At 39.9% G+C, this 23,272-nt stretch overlaps 1 protein-coding gene across 2 annotated transcripts in view; it reads left to right on the plus strand.

Annotated features, from left to right (window-relative positions):
• Nucleotides 1-23,272, plus strand: part of LOC124170852 (fez family zinc finger protein erm) — a 128,455-nt gene that overhangs the window by 56,238 nt on the left and 48,945 nt on the right. The window contains exon 3 of one of the 2 annotated variants that reach the window (XM_046549855.1): nucleotides 4,095-4,192. The exons of the other annotated variant lie outside the window; for it this stretch is intronic. The gene's annotated coding sequence lies outside the window, so the exon portion shown is untranslated. The remainder of the gene's footprint in view (nucleotides 1-4,094; nucleotides 4,193-23,272) is intronic. 2 annotated transcript variants of the gene reach the window in all.

The raw sequence follows: 23,272 nt of genomic DNA on the forward strand, positions 1-23,272 counted from the left end.
AAAATCATTTCTCTGTAAATCTAATGTTCCTAAGTCATCGACGTTGCTACATTATGTTTAGGCTTCCTATTCTACTAAATAAATCATTTGAATCCTTTACTAAGTGGTTGGGCTGTGTCACTGACCTTACCTGGACAGCAACGATCGCACATGAGGCACCTTATTTTCAATGAATTCAATTATTTTATTATTTATTATTTATATTTTCAATTGCGGATTTTTCAGTACAGATGTCAGTATAATCGAAAGACCGAATCGATTATTGTAGCAAATACGCAAATCGGCATAACTTAAATAGTATATACGTTGGACCAATGAAATTTGGTGAATGAGTACATCTTGGTATTCCTCACAATGCCCAATGGAAATATGTTTTGTATGTAGTCTCACATTCGATATATATCGAATCTGGGTTTTGTTAAAATACATCGAATTGCTATAACATAGAGGATTTTACATCCACGGGAAATTTCTGAAATTTCTAGATTCGAATTCCGAATCATATTCCAAAGAGTTTATCCAATCTCTCGATTCGCTCGACTCTGCCGTATTCTATAGTTTGTGATAATAAAAAATGAAATACCTCCAACAATTTTATTACATGAGTAACAGATTTTTAGAATATTTTTCACAAATATAAAAATTACGAACGCTGTCTGCCGAATACTTTTTCATCCTAATGCTCTTACTCTTGTGCGTCCTCAACTGCCAACCTGGTACCGTTTTCGTAATATTTTTAATCAATTAATATTTATCGGTTGAGTTAACATAACTACAGGGTAATTTAGGTGTGTATGTATACTTTAGGATTAGATTGATCCGGATGATGAAAATTGCTGGAATACCAGAAATTTCAAATGCTCAACACTTAATTTAATTCAAGAGTGCACTAAGTGGCTAATCTATTGGGCAGTAGCCAAAATATGGGGCGGAAATGAAAACCCCGACTGGAAATACGTGAACTAAATAAAATACAAGGGGAAGCAACGCTATTCGCTGAGGACTGCTACGAGGGAGCTGCACACGACTTATCCATGGTTTAGGTTGGGAGCTCGGACGATACGTGATAGCCTAACATTTATTGACGAATTAAGAACAAATTTATTTCACGGAGTCACCTAAAGCATAGCTTTTGAACCATACTAATTATCATCTCCGACAGAAACGATACAATCAGTACGATATTTTACCGAGCGGATGGATATGAGAATGCGATTTAATGTATAAAAACATTTCAGGCATGACGTGGTGGAAATGCGATATATCCATGATAAAATTTGAAACAAAAATAATAATATCCACACTTTTATGTACAACTGCACTGGTGAACATGGTTTCGACTCTAGTATGCCATTCTCTAGGTGATTCAACTCACAATCTCACATGTATTTATACCAGAGCCAAGCATAGCAGAGCAATGGCTCTGGTATAATGGCATGGTCGAGAGTGGAATTGCATATTTAAGTGTGGAAATCACTGTTTTTGCTTTATATTTTAGTACGGATGCGATTTAACCAGAACAATAAAGGTTTTAAATATGAGCTAGGTCGAATTCTGACTATGATATCTTCCCCATAGCCCGCACCGAATGTTTTTTAGTATTTTAGTATAGGATAACGGTATGTGTCTTAGCACCTTCGGCCACTCGCATTTAACATGAGAGATGTAGATGAATACCTTTACTCGTGTTCATTTGGCACGCTCCTGGATCGCATCCATCTCCCCTATAATCCCTTCCACCGTTTCCCTACCTTCCCCTCTTATTCTTCCAATGCATGCATCCAAAAAGACCCCTCACCCTCACGTCGCGTAATGGGCCGAATTCGAAAAAAGATGACGAAAACTTCGACATTTTTTTTTTAGCCAGGCAGTTGATACATCGCTTAGAAATTTTGAAATAATTTGTGCATGCATACCTTATGAATTGTTTTCCTAGGCCCACGCGTAAAAACTATATTTGGGGGTAAAGTTGAACAAATTTTGCGAAAAACGACCACCTTTGATTTCTTCCGAATATTGTGATACTCTTCCCTCTTCGTAACTCCCTCCCTCAGAATGCTGATCCTTTTATCTCTCCGCGAAAGGATTTACTAGTTTGGCTCCGATCTCCTCTTTCTGATAACTACTTTTCATTACTTCTTTATTCGATTTCTTTGCGACCTTTTGCAATTTTCTTTGTTTTGTTTCATGTATTTGCTTCATATATTTGTTTAATTATGGGGCATTGTAAATTTATTATAATATGCTGAGTATATACTTGGCAGATATGAATGTCACCTTTGAGTTAGTTTATTTTTCTATTTTGGTGTCGCATCAAAGCTTAATTACTGCAGAGAAAATGAGTGCCTAGATATTGCACAAACGGAAAGTGACCGTTACGTCACCATGTTCAATTTATGTGTTCAATTTTTATATGCTAATTCTTGAACTACACGTGGATGTCATGTTTTTAGTATTGCCTTGATTGACGTACTTAAAATTTTCCCACTGCGTGCGGACATTTTCAATCAAAAAATAATCAAACACGAAATTTAAAGGTAAGTGAAAAATATGTCGGTGAAATAAATTTTGTGGAATCACGAAGCCTTGCGCTTAGTTTACAATAAATATACATATTCGATCTATTATTTTGACTCATAGTTTTTCATGAAACTTCGATGAAGAGGTTGAGATGGAAACGGTTCGTTCGAATAACAAGAGGGTGCGAAGTATAATAGACGTGGATCGTGTTATTCTTCGCATCAGCCCGTCATCTCAATCGCCCCAATCTAGTTGTCCCCCAATTTCCTGCCAGCTTCCTTCTCACATCCCAATACTCCTTCAAGCACTCATCCCCTCTTATTCTCAACATACGTACTTGCTCCAAACGCTCCCCTCTTCCTTCTACGGCTCTGATTACACCCGCCGCCCCCTGCCCCTCTCAACCCCTGCCATATCCCGTCCTCCCTGTAGCTCCGTAGCGTGCCCCTTCCTGCAGCTGCCCCCCACCCCTCCAAGAGAGAGACGCTCGGGGATCGAAGTGGGGACATTTGGAGAAGTTCTTTACTAGCGGAATATTCTTTTGGCGACGAAATGGAATTTGGTGGAGGAGAAAGAATTTAGGTTCAGTGCGCCTTCAACGGAGTGTAAGGAAGGAGAGGCTGAGAGAAAAAAGGCGTCGATATTAGCTTGCACCTAACGGAAGGGACCAAGGGACCACCGCTTAGCGTCTTGCTCGCATGCCTGCTGTTGAAATTGCAATGCACAAGATAACAGTCCGCGAGCAATTAATTGGAGGAGGGTTTAAATCTTGTCAGGCGATATTTGTTGAAGCATGCTAAACTGTAAGTAAAATTAAGCAAAATTTTACTGTCCTCAAATTTTATGGTTCAGCAGACCTGATGGTGACATAATAGTATCGAAACCCGAGTATTTACGTCGGCTAATATAAATTTGTGAGCAGTAGAATTATGCTAATTTTCTATTATATCCTTGAGTAGAATTTTACAAGTGGAATCAGATTCTGTGAACTCATCAAAAAGACGCGATTAGCATTTAGTCAGTGTGTTTATGATAGCTCAAAGTATACTTGAGCTATCACTATCAGGAGGGGATGGTCTTCAGTGAAGCTAGCATAATATGATGATATGGATGCTTCATAAAAGTCACCTGTGCGGTGGTGCGTGGCATAATGAGGAGAGGCATTAGAGCTGTTTTCCGAGTGACGCCACTGAGTGGCTGGATACTCGCGACGGTATGTTCGGCCTCCATCAAATGCAAGCAAGGATGGTTAGAACTAGTCTCGTACTTTTTAAGTAAGATGTGCCATCATCAGTGCATCAGTGGTATTCGATTCTGATTCTACAAAAGAGGCCATTTAATAGGAGAATTACAGGTGCTTTCTTCATGCTCTCTGTTTCGCAATACTTCATTTACATAGGGTGACTCAAATTCTCTAAAACAATACGGAAGCGGTATCTCATAAAAAATAGGGAAGAGGTATCCCATGTGTAAAATATGTTTAGAATGAATTGTTTTGCTCTCGATTTTGTGATTCTATGATTCTGATATTGTCTTGACAGGCGTATTTAAATTTTTTTTTATCTATTTAACAGGAAAAGATAATGTGCAAGATTCGAGCCTCAGTAGTGGAATAGCAGTCGCATGGATGAATAATTGTTGAAGGAGCAGGAGACCTCTGTACCTTTGAACGGTAAGAATTGTCATTGTAATTACAGTATTGGAAAAACTGATGCAGAAAGAATTGTTTAAATAGATTTATAAATTGGATTTGTATGAAAGCATTTATTCCATCAGCTCCTTAGCCTTTCCTGCTATTGGCAAGATTGACCATAGCCCTTTGGTATTGCATTCATGATAGCACTATTTATGCTACTGTGCGGGGACGAAACGTGCCATCAAGACGCTGACTTGGTGTGATAGTTCTTCTTCCTTTTCTTCTGAGAAAGCTGAATGCATACGTGAAAGCAGGTACTCCCAAACTTCTTGATACTATAAATAAGTGCTTAGATAAGTTGAGGTATTGTAATAACAACATGCATCTCATCGAGATTTTATTAAGGCTTTTAGTTTTACTTTTATAGTGGCCTTAATGCCACATTGTTTTTCATACCAGCATATCTATGATACTTTGCTGAGAATCCAAGCGTAGTTCTTCTCGCGTTACCATCCCCTATATTACCCTTAGAATCCTTAGGTATCTGGAACCTGGAATTTGACGAAAAGAATTCTTCTAAAATATGCACAGAAAGATATAAATAGACGCATTTAACTCTTTGCGATGAGTCTCAATATTTATCAGATGCTTTTCATGAAGTAACAAACATTTAGTGTTATATAGCCTGTCTTTCCATAGCGTTTTAATTGTGAGTAGGGGCAAAAATTTCTCCATCTATTCTATCTATCTATTCTATTCTAAAATCTATTCCATATTTTGTCCGTGAGGGCAAATCTTTCGTTGCATTATCTCCCATGGATTCGGAAGACCGAATTATCAGTCACCACAGGGCAAACCATCCATGTACACCCAATTTCCCACCTCATAGCCTTTACCCTCGTTCGAGCGAGCGCACCCCTTTTCGAAAGGACCTGGCGAAGGGTTGGGAGCGCGACCCAAGCCAGCGATGGAAGAAAGCAGGGAGTGAATATCCCCGAGGTTATATTTCTCAATAGACATTGTATTCTCCTATTTTTTGTATCGTCGATTCAGTGACCTTTGCATTGAAAGATTAACTATTAACCTAATCAAAGTGACTGCAACAAATATGCTCATTTTGAAAACAAATTTTAAATGTTTTACGCCCGATAACGAGGAAAGCCATTCATGTCGACTTTTGTTAAAAAAAGGTATTTGTTGAAAAAAAATTGGTTCGATTTTTATGACATCCTCGAGACCAAATTGATAGTTTTTGGAGGTGGACTGCATTTTAATGCAAACCGAAAAAATATTTTCCCCAATTAAAATATATATTCCCCTCTTTGAAATGGCAGACAATAGCCTGAACAGAAATGTACCTCTCTGATGCAGCATCATCTGCCCCGCCGCGCCGGCCAGCCTCTTGACGGTTATCGGACGAGAAGACGACAAACGCGGCCGAGTACCGTTAGCCATGGAGCATCAGCCAACGAAAAATTCAATGTGCCACAATTGTAAAGGTGCAACTGCACGACAAGAGGGGGTGCAGGAGCAAACATAGGGTCTTATTCGACCAGGCCTTCTTCGGCAACGGAAGCCGAAAATTTGTACTTCCGGAAAGGGCGACACGGCAAGGTAAAAAAATATCCCCCGAAGAGAGAGAGGGAGAGAGTTTTTTTCTCCGGGTGTGATTTCCCTCGTCCCACACGACGTGACCACAATCGGCAGCAGGCAGTCGCGAATCTAAGTGACGTGTTCATCTCCGAACACTCCTCCAAACGATTCCTTCTCCTCCTTTGAAAGGGCCCGAGGAGGCGGACGTCTCTCGATGCGAGAAGATTCCTCTCCCTGCTGCCCCCGGTCGCACCTGCCGCTACTCCGCCCCCAGCTTCATTACGGCATGTGCGCGATGAATAGCATTGCGACCCCGGGCACGTGGCGGCGACGCCGCGCCGGATCGGCCACGTGGCCGGAAGAGGCCGGGTCGCGCCCGATCGCGGGAGAAAAGGCGAGCGCGCGCGATTTGCATGCCAGCTGCGCGACGCACGCCAATCACGGCGGCTCGGATCCTACTCGCACGCATCGGCAGATTTTTGAGAAACCTCGTGGAATTGGAGCATGTTGAACTGACTGTTGTTCACTGATGTCTGTCACTATCGTCTTTATCCGAGATCTGTAGTGGGCAACAGGAGTGAGCTCCCTCCTTAATTTATAATGGATCGATCGTGATCGTGGTTTAAAAATATAGAGACACTTATTTTTCCATTTTTCTTAACCAACAGGACTTAACCCCTTCGTATATAAGTTGAGCATGCGCATTCTTCACTTTTGTCGAGCGGGTCATCGGATCTCATCTATTTCTCGGTCTCCCGTGATTAGTTGTTGTTTTATCTCTTGTGGGCGACTCTTTCCATCAGTGATTGGTCATCTCCGAACGAGTTAATAACCGAAATTCGAATGACGCCTCCAACTTATAAAAAGTGGGCGAGTTTTTTTATTAGAAAATTACAAGGAAATGGTTGAATGAGGTAGAATTTTTCGTCGTTACACATGTTTCCCTTCCGTTTCGGGTCTGACGCAAGGACACCATTGTTAGTTATGTATTGCAGTTGCTTCATTTACGCTTATAGTTGATTCATTCTTATATCGCAACGGTTTAAAAAAAATAAAATACCTTATACTTACTGCGTTATTACCAATTTACACATGCCGATTAACAAGAAAATATAAACATTACGCCGTGTCTGCCTCCAGCTTCATTTAGCTTTTGAAGAATAACAATATAATTTAAAAATAAATTAATAAATAATAAATTTAGTGGTAAATTTAATAAATTTATTATTTAGAAATATGAGAATTGATACAATAAAGCATGAAATAATTCTTTTTCTCGTATGAAATCTAAGTCTCTTTTATTTTTGACAATCGTGGGAAGTATGGTTACGTATTTATTTAAAAGATCATAAAATTTACTTTTTCGGTTCTCCAAAGATAAACCAAAGCGAGCTGGAATGCCTCGCACAGGTTAAGCTCCCTGCTTTTAATCTCCTTTTAAAAGCTGGAATAATAAGATATCTATGAATAATAAATAATAACGGAAAAATGAAGGATTGGGGACGACGATAGAACTACAACTTAGAACACATAGGTACACTTCCTTTCTGCGAGATCAGTTTTACGCAGCAGAAATCAGAGGTTATCAAGAAAAATCTTTGTCGGATGTTATACTAGCCTTACCTTATCTTCGTATCTGGGGAAGTGGAATAATCTGAAAATGTTTTGATTGAGAGTTGCTGCACGAATGCTCCCCTCGAGTGTGGACCAGGAAAGGGAATGAGCGCAGGTGCTGCATCCGCACACTTGAGGAGTCCCCTCCTACGGCAGCGCTCGGGATTGCCAACTTTTCCGTTAAGCTACACAAGAAGTCTGCAAATCTAAAATAATATTACAGAATAAAAATAACAGTTTTCATGAAAAAACGTTTCATGAAGGAGAAGAAAACGACGGTCTACTGCTACTTTTAATTATTAAATATTTTATGTATGGTCGATGAAAAAGTTTTAAAATAACATTCCAGGTATACAAGCTAAAAAAGTGGTGCGCATATAGGATTATAAAATTAATGCTTGCTTGTTAAAAGATATCATCCTTGTCTAATAGTGAATGCGAATGCAATTGGATTTCGGTGGCCTCTTATGGAACTAATCTTCAATTTTTATTTCTGAATATTACTCTAGATACTATTTCGATCATGGTAATGGTATGAGAAAATTACATGGTCATTCATTTCTGAGCTACCCTGAAAATTTCAGCCCTCTAGCTAAAATGGAAATGGTCGAAATTTGTGTTGCAAGTTTTTTCCCGGAAGTGAATAAATAAAACGTGGTAAAACTTTCTCTTCAAACGGAGTATCTCATTTGGTGAACTCATCTATGTAATTTTAAAACAAAAAGCTTGAAGGGATGATAGTGTTTTGCTACCTGAGTAGTTGAGTTACCAGCGATGGATGAAGCAAATAAGAAATAGTGCTGCTGCACAGGTGAAGAGAGTATTCTACGTAAAGCATCCCACGTACAGCTGAGAATATTATCATAGAAGTATGGCAAAAATTCATCAGATGCCATGTGTAGAGACCATGCAGACCACTGACGTAACTCTGTATTTATTTCACCTGATGAGCCAATTCATGACACGATTTCGAACTAGTTGCTTCGTCTAGCTCATGCGCTACGAGGCTCATGAAGCCTGTGACGCTAGTGGTACAGTACAAGCTCCTTACGAATCCTCATGAAAAATTTGTGATGCTGGGAACAGTGCGTTGCCCTAGCAACGCACTCATTGTTTACATGATCGAAGAATGCGGAATACTCGGCCGTTTCATCGCATTCAATTTGCAAAAAGAAAAAAAAACTGTGGAATAATTAATGACAGTGTAGTGCGACCACCTCTCTTCTCATTCAGATTCGCGGAGAGCATTGAAAGCGAGTGAGGCCTGCGTATTTTTTTCGCCGGATGGTGGGAGGGGGAGTGGGGGAAGAATGGGTGGGGAGAGGGGTTGGGGGGAGGGAGCGGCGCGTCCAATGGTGCAGGGGGTGCGGTGGCTGGGTACGGAGAGGGAGCGGAAGAGGCGGCCTCGTTGTGGTGTGGTGGATTGCCTCTTTGGTGCTCGTAAATATGCGCGGAGGAGGACGCGAAACGCATTTCACGGACCGAGCGACGTTCTTTTCATTCCTGGAGATGCGGATGTACTTTTCCCAGCAATAATCCTCTAACACGTAAGCAGTGGACCCATTGCGAAGATGTAAAGCTTAGAGAAAAATTGTGTCACGAAATTTAAACCCTGGATTGCTGTTGCCAATAGGAACCAAAATTGCCTATGATGTTAAGGTCAAAAAAACAACATTTTTAAACTGAAGAAATTTTGAGCCAAGCTTTCCGATTGACCGCGAATTTGCACTTTTATTGGGTGCTCTGGACAACTAATGACTTCGAATGCTTTGCCTGCATTTGCCTTTGTCTAGAGCATCAGGCAACAAGACAAACTCGCGGCCAATCGGAGCGTTTGGCTTAAAGTTACTGTAGTTTAAAAATGGTGCGTTTTCGATCTAAATTAGAGGTTCGAGGGATATTTGCGGTTCACTTTTGACAAACTGATTTTTGAGGACATCTGGATGGATATTTAAGATATTGTTATTGGTTTTAGGAGGTAAGATTCCGAGATTACGGATAGATTTCCACATAGATTTAGGATCGCCATTTTTTCCTAGAGTACGTTTGAAATAAATCTTTTTTGCATTGTGTATCATACACTTCACTTGGTTGCGCAGGGTTTTGTATCTAGTGAGAGCAGCCGGAACTTTATATCGCCGAAACATTGCTCGAGTACCATCTCTTTCTTTTATCTTCAGTTTAATTTCCGGTGTGAGCCATGGTGTCGGGGGATGGATGACACGTACGCTTCGGATGGGTGACACGTACGACCACAAATACACATGTGAATAAATGGTTAACTAAGTTTAGAATTTTTCTGAATCACAGTGTTATCCTAATACTTTGTTTTTTAAATATTGTTTGTTTGGCACTATTTTCATAACGAATTATCACCTTAGTTTCTTGTAATTAGTCTGTTATATCTAAGTGCGATTTTTTCTATTTTTGAAAATATTGTTTTGCTGAATTTTTTTCATGCCCTTGGCGATCTGCAGTGGTTGCATTTGTCTGTAATTCTATTTACTTACTTCTTTTCTTCTATTTATCTACTAATGCTGAAAATGTAAAAAGCTGTACATTTATTTTCCCACGGGCCTCAGTGCCCACGAAAATAAACGAAATTATTGTTATTATTATAAACTTCATTAGTGAGTTCGGTTCCAACTGACATCAGCTACCCTTTCTACCGAAGGATTGAACAATTTTCCTTCTCCATAGAAAACTCTGCCTCTTCCTTAGGCCTAACAAATAATACTTTCGCTAGCCGTGGCTCACGTCGCCTTAATGACGGCGTTGGATTTCCCTACCCCATTCCTTCCAACCCCATTCTCTCCCCAGAGGCGTCGGCGAGCTCCTTATCGGGAAAGCTTTGCCTGCTGGAGATCGCGATATATTCAAGGCATACGGCAACAGAACAAACTCGCTGCAAATCGGAAACCTTGGGTCAAAGTTTCTGTAGTTTAAAAATGGTGCTTTTTCGACCTAAACATCACTAGTAATTCTGATTCTTATTGGCATGAACTATTCATGTTTAGAATTTCGTGACCTAATTTTTCTCCACCCTGTATAGTGGTCCTTAGAGGTAAACTTTATCATGAGTAGCAAGGGCACACTCGGGAAGTAAACTAAAATGGGGGTAAGCCGTGGTCGTTCAGATTGTTTATAAAAATTTCACTTGATTCCTATTGTGTTAAACTGAGCAGGAAGAGAGGATGTACAGGGGTTTTAGTTGCAGTTCTCCTATCGTCGTTCTCAACCCTTCTTCAATGTGACATTTCAGCTAGGAAAAGGGTAACTAACCCCAAGTGTTAAGAAAACTTTGTATAATTATAGCAGTGCTTCATTAGCCACTGCAATTGTATACTCGTATAAGGGCCGGTTCTAGACATTGTTCTAGTGTAACTGAACAACATTTCGGCGCCCCCCTCTCAAAAATAACCTGAGAGGTAATAGGGATGATTTACCATACCACTTAACTTTGGCCACGTTAAAAATGAACTCCAACTGACTCTAAAATAATTAGCTTAATGTTACCCAGAGTAGTATCCTTAAAAACTATTTGCGATGTTCCATCGCTAGAAAAAATAACTTTTTGATATTTCGCAAATATCGTTCACAGAAAAAATTCATCGCATTTATTTTGTCTTGATAGACTGCGATTCATCGAATTTCTTAGCAGATATAGAAAATTTAGCATTGGATCACGTGATTACTATAACATGATGATTTTTCATTTCCAGTCGGAAAAAAGGGTTGAAAAGGGTTGAAAATCGGGTTGTTCCCTAGCTTTTTTACGATTTCATCCCGCAGTGAGGCGACAGAAAGGGCCCACTTGGCCCTAAGGAGAACCTCTTGGAAAATGTTTATTAAAAATCGACGGCATCTCATTATGATTGAAGCCAGATATTGTTTTACACCAACATATGTTGAATGAGAAAGAAACCATGGAGTGGGAGGAATGGGTATCATTCACACCTGAGGGTAGGATTGAAACGGTCATTCTTCCCTTCTCAGGATTAGATACAAATTTAGCCAGATGAAGATGGACAAATCGGTTATCGAAACGTTGGCAGGAAAGGACCAGTCGATCCTGTGGAAAACCCTCGCACTAAATGGAGTATAGCCTCTATTAATAGTATTTTTACTACCAAATAAAACAGAGGGAAGGACCAGTTTATCCTGTGAGGAGCCCCTATTCTAAAAGGCGTATAATCTTCACTGAGTATATTTCCTTAACTGCCGAACCAACAGACATGAAGTATGTGTTAATTGCATTGGGTATATTTTTCTAGAGCATCAATACCTCCTCATTGTAATTCGAGCATATAGCTGTTTTACACGAGTTGATGTCTATAGAGACATATCGCTAGAATTTATTGTTTCCCTTCGCAGGGTCCAATATACATTAATACCTGAGAAAGAGAACGAATCTGAGAAGAGATACCATTCTGGACAAGTAGACCATCGAAACGACAGCAGAAATGGGCCAGTTGATCCTGCGGAGAACCCGTACAGCGTATGGCCTCCAATTACTGTATTTTTTATTCGTTGATATCTCCATCTTCCGGGTTTTTGCCGCGTTGTTTGTCAAAGGTTGGCGTAAGTCAAATGTCAACCTATGACAAACAACACGGTGAAAACCCGGAAGGTGAATCAAGAACACGGAAGACTGCGAGACAGAATATTTTTTACTTCCAAAACCACAGAGATTGTGCGAGTCAATTGCCTTGTGAAAATGTTTACGAACGGTTTATCCCACCTCATTGTGACTGGAGCATGTAGTTGTTTTACACCCGCAGATGTCAAGTGAGGCGAATAGCCGGAGAGAATAGGTTTCGTCTCGGTAGGAGGAAGGCGGGCCGCGCTGAGGTGGCCCTCCGACGGCAGCGACCCACGCGGCTCCTCGCCGCTGAATGGGAGAGCAGTTTTCCGCGGGACACAAAAGGCGCTCGGAGGCAATTGAAAAATCCTTTTGGTGTGGGGCGGGCCGGAAGTCGCCTGCCGGGTGAGGGGACGACAATCGGCCCTGGAGATGTGTGGAGTGCTCACAACGAGCCTTTTCCACCCCGACCGTGCCTCCCCCTTGAAGCCGGTCCAAGCCGTTCGCGTCCCAAAGTCGCCAGGATTTTTTCCTCGGCAACAATCGTGGGACATCAACGTTTACGAGCGCGGAATTGTGTGTCAACACGTGTCGCAGAGAATGGGGAAAAATAAACTTGGGGTAAATTATATACTAACTTGCGTCAAGGCGGAGGAGTGGGACGGGGTTCACTGCCTTGTCGTTCCTTTTGTGACGTTGTCGTGAGCGGGGGAAGACATTTTGGTTCCTTAATCGGCGTCATTCTCGGATTGTGATTTCTGAGGGTGAAACGATCGTTGGCTGTCAGCTCTGTGGAGATTGGTTTTGCTGCAACTCTGCGTCCGACCTAACCGCTTTCAGATACACCTACTTCATCCATGTCGTTCTCCTTGTCGGCATCACGATTTTTATTTGATTTAGATGAATAGGAAAAACGGAAAGGAATAATGCCATTCTGCTTAAGGTACAAGTCATGCGACCAATCGCGGAGGAATAATAAAATCCGGAAATTTAAACTTGCTATTTCAGTTGCAAATTGAAAGTTGAAAACATTTATTTCAATATGGAAATTGAAACTGCAAGTATTTCAGTATAAAGAACTGTCTGCAAAGCTATTCGGTGAAGGAATCCCAGACACGGTCAGAAGTATTTTTCAACGGCTGCATCTATGGTACCTACCTTATTTTGCTTTTTCATTGTTTATTTATCTAGCGATGCGTAAAAAGAAGGTAAATTTTGTAAACATCAACAGGGCACACGATAGGGAGAATCAAACCATATACCTTTACTAAAATCCAAATTTAAGGGGTGTTTAGTACTCCTATGGAATTTTTCTTCGGATGCTGTCTGTTAGTTCAGATTTTATCGGATATTATTGGGATGCCAACGCTGAATAAATTTAAAAAAGTGGTTCAGCATTTGATCCATTGCTCTTTTTCGTTTATATCATGAAGAACTAAGTAAACAGTGCGGGGTTTTCAAGTTTCAATATTACTGTCATTATTATCATATATAGTTCTTGGGTGTAGGGAAATATTTTTTCAAGTAAATTTTAATTTTTATACTTTACTGCTATTAATGGTGGTGGAAGAATCAAATGATATCCCATTTTTTTTTCAACTTCGGCCTAATTCGTTATTTTACTCACCAAACAATAGTCAAATACACAATTGGACAAGCCAAAACTTAAATCCAAGAAGTTCTCAAAAAGAGTTAGCTAAGGCGAGAATGATAGTATTATGGATTGGGTTTAGGGTGTTAGATAAATATTAATCCCCTGAGATATTTCGTAATCAAGTGATCGTCTGTACCTTTTGTCTAGTTCAACCCTACAAAGCTAAAAAACTTACCCCCTGAAGGAAGAAGCATCTGCAAACCTGCGTCTTCGGTGAAGCCCCAGACACGGTCGGAAGTATTTTTAAACGACCGAAACTATAGTGCTTACCGTAATTTGCTTCTTTATTGTTTATATCCTTATTATTAATGCCTAAAAAGTAGGTAAATTTTGTGAAAATCATTAGGGCATTTGGTAGGGGGAATGGAACCATAATTATTAAGACATGCATGCATAGCGTAACAAAAAGACAGGAAAGCATTTCGCAGAGTTACATTGTTTCCCCAATCTCACGACTGTTCTTGTACTTCCGATGGTTCTTCTTTTTCGTATCTCTATAGTCTGACATGGTGTCTTCGGCCATCATTATGGGATATTTCCTGCAATTTATCCCTTATTTACATGATTGTGTCTCATGACATAACTTACTCACCGCACCCTTTCTTGTCCAATGATGCTCTCAACGGCCATTCTTCCTGTTCCTTTGTGTATCAAAATATTTATTACAGGGGCAGATTTCGGGGGGGGGGGGGAGTTACATGAGCCATGCCCCCCTCAAATTTTATCAAATATTTTTAGTTATTACTTTTTCGACATCTTTAGTATCGTTGTAAAGGGGGTGTATATGCTAATGCATGACTACAAGTGTCAAACATTAAAGATGTTTGAGTTCTATTTAAAGTAGAGCGTAGCCCTCCCTACTGTAAAAATGCCCCTCTCTCCAGGAGGTATTTCATACTCCTCAGACCAAGGTCATGACGTCCACCCCAAATGGATGCTGAATCTGCCCCTGGTTTATCACCTTATCCATTCATTTGATTTGAAAAACTCTTCTTCAGCTTACAGTTTCGAAGGCTACCTATTCTTTTCTAATTATTTTTTTGTGGTCAATGCTGCTGATGCGGAGACTGCCCCTGCACCCAAGGATTTTTATGTGCCTACTGTTGTTAATTTCCATTATTAGTAGTATATTGGTTTTTAATGGAATATTTTCCATGAAATGAAAACTTCAAGCTCTAACGTGGTGGATAGAACCCTCAATTACGACGGAAAAAATAGTTCCTTCCGCTGTTTTGTATTATTTAAACGACCGGTTTCAGCTGATGGGCCAATATTTTACGAACCAGATCGGAAGTTGTAGCCGAAGGTGAAGTGGAAGTTGCAAGGTTTTTTTTACATTATGATAAAGACAGAGGAGGGGCGTGGTAGTCCAGTGTGTAAGCGTGGGCTGCTGATCAGAGGGTCCCAGTTTCATATCCCCGGTGAGACCTTCGGGCACTCCCAAAAAAGAATCCTCAAAATGCAAGTTAGTCCAGGGAAAAAGAACTGCCCCCAGCCCTGAATCTGTGATATCACTCACCTGTGGCATAGTTTGTGTTTATCTCTACCCTCAATTACCCAAACTAACCTTCGGGTTGTATCACAGATTGAGTGAGTGAATTTAGGGTGGCTCGCCTGGCGTACCTCTGCTACTTCTAGAGGCCATCGCATCTCTTTATTTGACATTATCCGATCTACTTTGCTATACTTCGTTTGCCAAACGTGGGGTTCCTTGAGCTTTCCTCCTCTTCTTGTGGCTTTTGGCCTGATATTCGATCTCGTTTCCCCCTGGTTATCCTCTTGTGTTGGGTGGTTACAGGGTGCATTTTGTGTTCATTCACGCGTTCATACATTTAAACATTAGGTCGTTCGTGTTAATATATCTTGCAATCAGGCCTTTTGGTTTCAGCGGTGTATAGGTTAGTGGAAATTTTGAACAATTCGTCGCAGAGCTCCAATCATAGTAAATTATCTTTAGATTGTGATAATTTTTGATATTTGTCCGAGAATAATTATTAGTATGATCTTTTAGTCTCCTTTGATTATTTCAACAGGTCGTTTTTTATTTAAACCTTCAGTCTGTTGAAAATTCCTCAATCAGCGAGAAATATGATGAATTGTTTTGTTTGCACCGTGAGCAGTGCCAACCGCTTGCTGTAATTATTTCCACTTGAACAGAGGATGAGAAGGGATTCTCTTTGACGTAGTTACTATTCGGGTCTTTAGAGCCATTGAGACCTCGGCGCTGACTTGTCGAAGAAAAAAGTTATATCCGTTAATATGATACAAACAGCTGCAGTATTTTTCCACACTATTTTATTTGCTCAACCAATTTAAACGTTTACTCGTAATTATCAAGAGCTGTCTGAATTCCTTTTTGAAAAAAATTGAAAATAAAATTTCCGACAGCTCTAGGTAATCAGACAGACAGCTCTTGGTAATGACGTGAAAACGTTGAAACCGTTTGAACGAATACAATAGTGTGGAAAATTACTACAGCTGTTCGTACCTTATTACAATGAATTTACACAAAGTGAACTCGTCAACAATCGATATGATATATCCGTTTATACTTATTTGGCCATCTCAAAACGCTCAAACTCAAGTCTTTGGCCAATGATTTGTCGATGATTCTCGACGATACTCAATCCCTATTTCTGAAGTTTTTCATCGCACACTTTCTATTCTCGCGCTCAAAAAAATCCGTTCGACATTTCTTGAATGCGTTTTCTTTGAATCGTGAGGGAGCCGAAAGCCATGGAAAAAATGGAGAGAAAGCCTTTTGAACTGCGAGCAGACTGAGCAATTTAAAGGCGAAGGGATGAGGGAAGGCTCATAGAGATTGGGGAATGTGAATTGGGCGTTGAGAGGCTATTGAGCAATATTATGTCCCGGGAGGGCATGGAGTGATTGGAAGAGGGAAGGGTGGCGAGGGGGTGGGAGAGTGGAGGGGAGGGAGAGGCTGGAGTGGGCACAGGCGTGTGATGCCGCCTCTAATGGAGGATCATCGGACCCCTAGTGGGAAACATTTGATTCATGTTCACACAATTTGGAAATGAGCATTCACATCCAGTTGGAGGCTCTTTAATTGTGTGGCCATCGGAACATGTCATAGTCGATGGAGATGTGATGGTGAAGTAATAACTGCTAATGAACAATTCTGAAACTGCGCAAAGTACTTGACGATAAGTGTAGCTCCTGTTAATTTGACTGAAATAGCTAGCATAACGTCTTGGAATGTATGCACATCAAATAATAGATTAAACAATATAATAAACGTCCACCTCAGTGGCGACGGGGTAAAGCCCTAGGCCTACTAAGCATGAGGACGCGAGTTCGAGTCCCTCCTGGGTTAGTTTCCCTTATCCAGGGCATGATCGTTCGTTTATATACAAACGCACTGTTTGCGTTCGTTTATAGTCGAAATTTTTATGAAACTCCGATGTAATAGGTCAATGTGTGCTGTTTTCGGCGGAATTTAAATAAATAAATAAATGAACCAATGATAAACTCAATAGTGCCAAGGAAAGCGTAGAATAGAATACTATATAAATGTATTGCCCTTTGACGCCTTCGCCCGCTAAGAAAATGCAACAAAGTACAATCAAATTTGAGCTAACAGTATCAATGTATCATGAGTATAAGTTGGCGGACTATAACGTCACGAAACTGAAGAATGCATGGATCGCGTGCTGGAAATCAGGTATCAGCAGTGCAACTGGCAGTGGACGATTTAAACTCGTCGCACAGCTCCACTTAGAGTAAGATTGATTGTGAATGAGTTCACTTAGTGGAAATTCATTATGATGAACTATGTACTAACACTAATTATACTGGTAGTCTCTTGAAAATGGTGTTGTGGTATGTATATTGATAGTTTATCATTGTAGTGCAGAAAAGAAAAGCAATGGCAGGCCCCTTTATTATTCACGTATATATCAATAAATAATTGTCGAACCTGACATTGCCTTTCCTTTCTCTAGGAGGAATTTCCTTTCTCTATCATGAAGGAGTCCCATCATGTTTTTCCTGACAGCATTGAAATTATCATTGGTTCAATACATTAGTTGTGTAGTGGTATGTATATTGATAGTTTATCATTGCAGTAGAGAAAAGAAAAGCAATGGCAGGCCCCTTATCATTCAGGTATATATCAATAAATAATTGTCGAACCTGACATTGCCTTTCCTTTCTCTATCATGAAGGAGTCCCATCATGTTTTTCCTGACAGCATTGAAATTATCATTGGTTCAATACATTAGTTGTGTAGTGGTATGTATATTGATAGTTTATCATTGCAGTAGAGAAAAGAAAAGCAATGGCAGGCCCCTTATCATTCAGGTATATATCAATAAATAATTGTCGAACCTGACATTGCCTTTCCTTTCTCTATCATGAAGGAGTCCCATCATGTTTTTCCTGACAGCATTGAAATTATCATTGGTTCAATACATTAGTTGTGTAGTGGTATGTATATTGATAGTTTATCATTGCAGTAGAGAAAAGAAAAGCAATGGCAGGCCCCTTATCATTCAGGTATATATCAATAAATAATTGTCGAACCTGACATTGCCTTTCCTTTCTCTAGGAGGAATTTCCTTTCTCTATCATGAAGGAGTCCCATCATGTTTTTCCTGACAGCATTGAAATTATCATTGGTTCAATGTATTAGTTGTTTTATATACATGCCAAGATATATCATTAAAATTGGTAGCGTGGGCTACTCTTTTCGCTAATTGCCGTAGGTATTTCCAAAATTGTTTGTTTAGATATTTGGGTTAAAATCGTTCGCACCTGGTAGAGGTGAAGAATGTATAGTGTAGAAAATTACCATGTGTTTCTCTTCAACTTGTTGCTTGGTTCAGGATATCTGGATAAGTGTAGTAATCGGGACGAATTCAAGGTTTTTACTACAGCCTTTTTTGCCACTTACAAAGTTGGTCATGTTAGCTTCACCGACCCCCTGTGCTTAGAATTAGAATGCGCCATCTTACTTGTTTAAGATAAATGGATATTTCTCTCGTGTTAAACGTTCTGTAGTTGTTATAGTTACCGATATAGAAATCGGTCCATTTTCACTAAAATGTACTGAACACTCATGCCAAAATAATCATAGTAATATCTCAAAAAATATAAGCAGGTTTTCAGCATATTTACGAACTTCATAAAATAGTTAATACATGCTGATGTAGCAAGAACTTGTTAAGAAATGGAAAGAAATTGAGACGGTTTAATTTTTGTCTTATTAGGCTCTTTTTTGTTGTTATTTTCAAGAGAACAATCATGCAGAATTTGTCGTGACTTGTCTATACTTTGCACATGTACGTCGAAATATTGTTCTTGATTAATTTTATAACATGGTTAATGTAGTGTTGCTCAAAACTTGCTGTTTTTTGCCTGAAGTTTATACCTGTGTGCCTGATTTTGATTGAATTTTTACACTTTAAATCTTTTTTCCCTCCAACTGTGGATTCCATGATTCATCATCATGATAAATCATGATTTTGGGCCAGAGTTGACGACTTTATTACAACGTCATAAGACCTTTTTTCTCACTTTCATAAAATCTTAATTGGAGGGTATCCTATCCATTTGGGCTTGGCATAATAGATGGTTTATGCTGATACATTGCTCTGTGTTACCATTTCCATACTCCATATGCTTTTGAAGCCTTGAACATTGCATTTCCGCGAAGAAAACTCTAAGTAAGTATATTAAACAGAAAAATGCAAGTGAAGGTGTAAGAAGAGTATAATAGTCTCTAGATTTTGTTTTATTATGTACGCATAAAACTATGGTAGTACAAATTAATAATAAAAAAATAAATGTATCCATAGAAATACATATGCCGATACGTACACCACCTATTTCAAGTCCTTAACGCATGCCAATTTTAAGCTAAAATGTGTGCCAAAAGTAAACGCTGCAATTTCAGATTCATGTTTTAAAGATTTTATGTGATGCGTGGATGTATTTTATCATTGGTTTAATCATTTTGTATCTGTTAATGCATTTCAGACTGCTAATTCACCTATATCACTAAAATCAGCAGTACCGTGCCGTGAGCATTTTCGAAATTGTTTGCTCAGGTATTTAGGGTAAAAATCGTTTTTGTCTCCCATAGAGCTCTCAAGCACGTCCCGTATCCACGAAAGAACTTCATATTTTTATGCTGTCATTTTAATTTCCGCTGGTGGCACTCGTCATGGCGAACGCTGTCAAAATCATCCCCTTTCGACGATAATGCTTAGATAGTTGGGATTTAGTGAGGCATGAATGCTCCACTTTAAAACGGGAGTGTATTTGTCGCATCTTAATGAAAGGCTTGCGTGCATGGAGGCAAGCGACGATTCGCGAGTACTTGGCGGGGAAACACTTTATTCTTCCCTCAATCTCGAGCTTTTTTCCCGGGAAACCTTCGACTTCTGCTGGAGTGACTCGTGAATGGGGCTCAAGGAAGTGGCACTTAGCGACCAAAGTCTCCCTTCAGACCCCTGTTTTCCTCTGCCCCACTTGCCTCCTTCGTCACTTATCCACTTGAATTTACGGAGAGTGATGAATGCTCGCGTTGAATAGCCAACGGTCCCGCGTTTCCGTGCCGTGGATACGACATAAAACACGAAACAAACAATAGATAAATAAGAGCGGAGTTTATATGTTGAAAAACTATCCAGTCTCTCCATTTTGTTGGTGTCATTTCTTTTGGTGCCTTATTTCTTGAAATTCTCCCTCTCTCCAGTGGGGTAGCCAGTAATTTCGTTGGGGGAACCAAAATCAGGGGGGGATATTTGAAAACCAGGGGACTAAGTTCAGGGTTTTAAGCCAATATCACCCAATGTTTCTTCTAGGTAACATAAAAAATGTATACATTTTCAGCTCTATTCAGGAACAATTTAATCTACGTGCTATTTTGTGCTGTAAAGTTTAGTTGGCGAAATAAGTAGCTGCCACAAAATTACGATCGAGTGGAAAATTTTCAAATCGAGAAGTCTTGAAGTCTAATTTCTTACTGAAGCAGCTCCGGATTAGAAAGGGTTTAACTAATTTTAACGTTTTTCAACGAAATATTTTGTAAATTCATGATTTTTCAATATTTTGTTTTATTTTATGAAGCAAAGTAATTGAGTTTTTATATTTCGGGGGGGAGGTGGGGTGTGAACCTCCCCCCGCCCCTCGCCACGTCACTGCCCCCCTCCCCTCGTTCCCTCTGTGATGTGTGCTCTTTAACTTCCCTCTTCTCGCGTTTCCTGTTTTCGCCTCTTTGTTGCTTCAAAGGGGCGAATTAATGATGCAAAACAAATACGAGGAGTGAGCCGAGAGATTTTTTTGAGGCACGACCCCATAACTGCAGTCAGTTATGCTTCGAAGGAACGGTTGGGATGAAAAGGTTAAAAGACTCAGTTTCCGGCGTAATTCGGTGGAAATCTTTGATATTTTACGTATCGAAAAATACTATTCTCTTTTCACTTTTATTTATTCATTCCTACCAGAAAATTCTACCCCATCCCTCTCCCATTGAAATATATATGTATAGGTTGTCACTCATAAGCATGTACCTTGAAAATGGATTATGTGCCGAAACTTGGGTGGGTTGGAATGGATAAATAAGTTTGAAATACTCAAGTTCTTTTCATTATCTTGAAAATGTTATTTGAGCCAGTCTGCGTATCAAAGGTGTACGAGGTCTGTTCAGAAAATAACGGTAATTTTCATCTGTTGAAAAAAATATTAGTTTATTTGTCAACATTCAAGTTGTCGGCTACAAAATAGCCCCTATAAGATAATCATTTAAGTAGTAGTTCATAGCCATTTATTTAATTTTTTCAAAATTTTCATCGGTTGTTGATGTGCTGGGCTGTTCGTCACCTTCATCGTCTTTATTGCCATCTTAAAAACGCTTATAACAATCGTTAATTTTATTCTTTTAATTCTATTTAATTTCTTGTTTTGCCCATAGAAGGATCACGACAAGTATTATTTAAGTAGTACAAGGTAATATTTCACACACTTTTTTTACTTTTTCCTTGCTTTGCTCTTTCCTTTGTAATCGATGTTTGATTCTTTTCTATTAGCAAACGAATATCGCCATAAAACACGTCTAGCATTAGCGGCTGCCACATAAAAAGCAAACAATGAATACAGCTGAAAATTTTATTATCCTTGGTGGCTGCCACACACAAAGCAAACAATGAATACAGCTGAAAATTTTATTATTCTTCAGGGGAATTTATACCAATGTAATTAATACAAATTCGAGAGGCAGCCGGGGAGGGCGAGAATCGTTTTGTTTGGGAGTTCCAACGTCCTACGAATTTTCACCCTGGTGGGGAAGAGGGCAAAGAGAGACACAGCGGACCAACGGGTCACCTCCTGGTGTATACTAGGGGTATTCGCACCCAATACTACGGCGGCGGTAAAATCAGCGGTGAAGGACACGGACTGCTCTAGACTGCGGGTGGTGGCCCATATCGGCAATGATGATGCCTCCGAACGCAGTGCCGATGAGATCTTAAATTCCTTTAGGGATCCCTCCTCCTCGGAGGTGGAACGCGTTCGAAAGGGCAGTGGTGTCGAACTACGATTATACATCACCAATATTGTTCCACGGAAGGACTGCAGCCCTCGAGTTTGGGACAGGGTTGCCTGGATCAACAAGAGGCTATGAGAACTCTGTGTGAGCATTGGGGCAGAGTTCGTGGATCTTCGACCGGTGCTTAGATCGTGCCGGGTTCCCCTCAATTCGTCTGGGGTGTATTATTCTTAAGAGACGTATGGATGGGTGGCTCGTAGGCATTTTTAGCACTGTAGCTATTTTTTAGACTTGAAGGTAGGTCATATGGTGGGATTATTAATTATTTAACTAAACGTAGCATCTGAGGATATATGCGTTGTAAAATATTCACAACAAAGTAAGCGTAGGAGCAGTAACGCCGGAAAATAGCGATAATATTCCCTAAACGCTTGCTCCAGGGAAAGAAAACATACCAAATATAATTATCACTTCCAGTAAAGTTCACCCGTCTTGTATACAGAAGCTTGGACAAGAACCAACTGAAACTCAAGCTACAATGTAGGGCATTAACCTTGTTGTAGTTAACTCCCGTAGCGTAAAAAAACCGCGCCGAAGTGGAGCATATTTTTCAGGACGCTGACGTGGTCATGAGAACAGAGAGCTGGCTTACGGAATATATAAGCGACGGTGAAGTTTTCCTCCAGGATATAAAATTTATAGATGCGATCGACGAAATAGAACAGGTGGCGGAGTTTTTATAGCAGTTAAATCACATTCACTTAGCGTCGCCCATGAAATAATTGACAACGAAATAGAAAGCGTATGGTGTTAAATTAGACAACTAAATAAAAGGAGTATTCATGTTTGCTCTTTTTATAGACCTCCGAACTCCGAAGTTGATATTATTTACCAGCTAGAGAATCAAATACCCGCATTTACTCTTAGAGACAGTTAAAGTGTAATAGTTATTGGGGGAGATTTTAATCTTCCATCTTTAAATTGGGATACTTACACTGTAAAACCGAATTCAAGGAATAGAAACATGAGCGAGATCTTACCCAACGTACTTGTAAATCACTCTCTAGCCCAAGTAGTTGAAAAGCCTACGAGAGGAAATACGATACTAGACTTTTTCTCAGCAAGCCTTTAGTGTCATTTTTCAACGATCAATAAGAGATTATA

The sequence above is a fragment of the Ischnura elegans genome, chromosome X, assembly GCF_921293095.1.
Source record: "Ischnura elegans chromosome X, ioIscEleg1.1, whole genome shotgun sequence".
Taxonomy (NCBI): domain Eukaryota; kingdom Metazoa; phylum Arthropoda; class Insecta; order Odonata; family Coenagrionidae; genus Ischnura; species Ischnura elegans.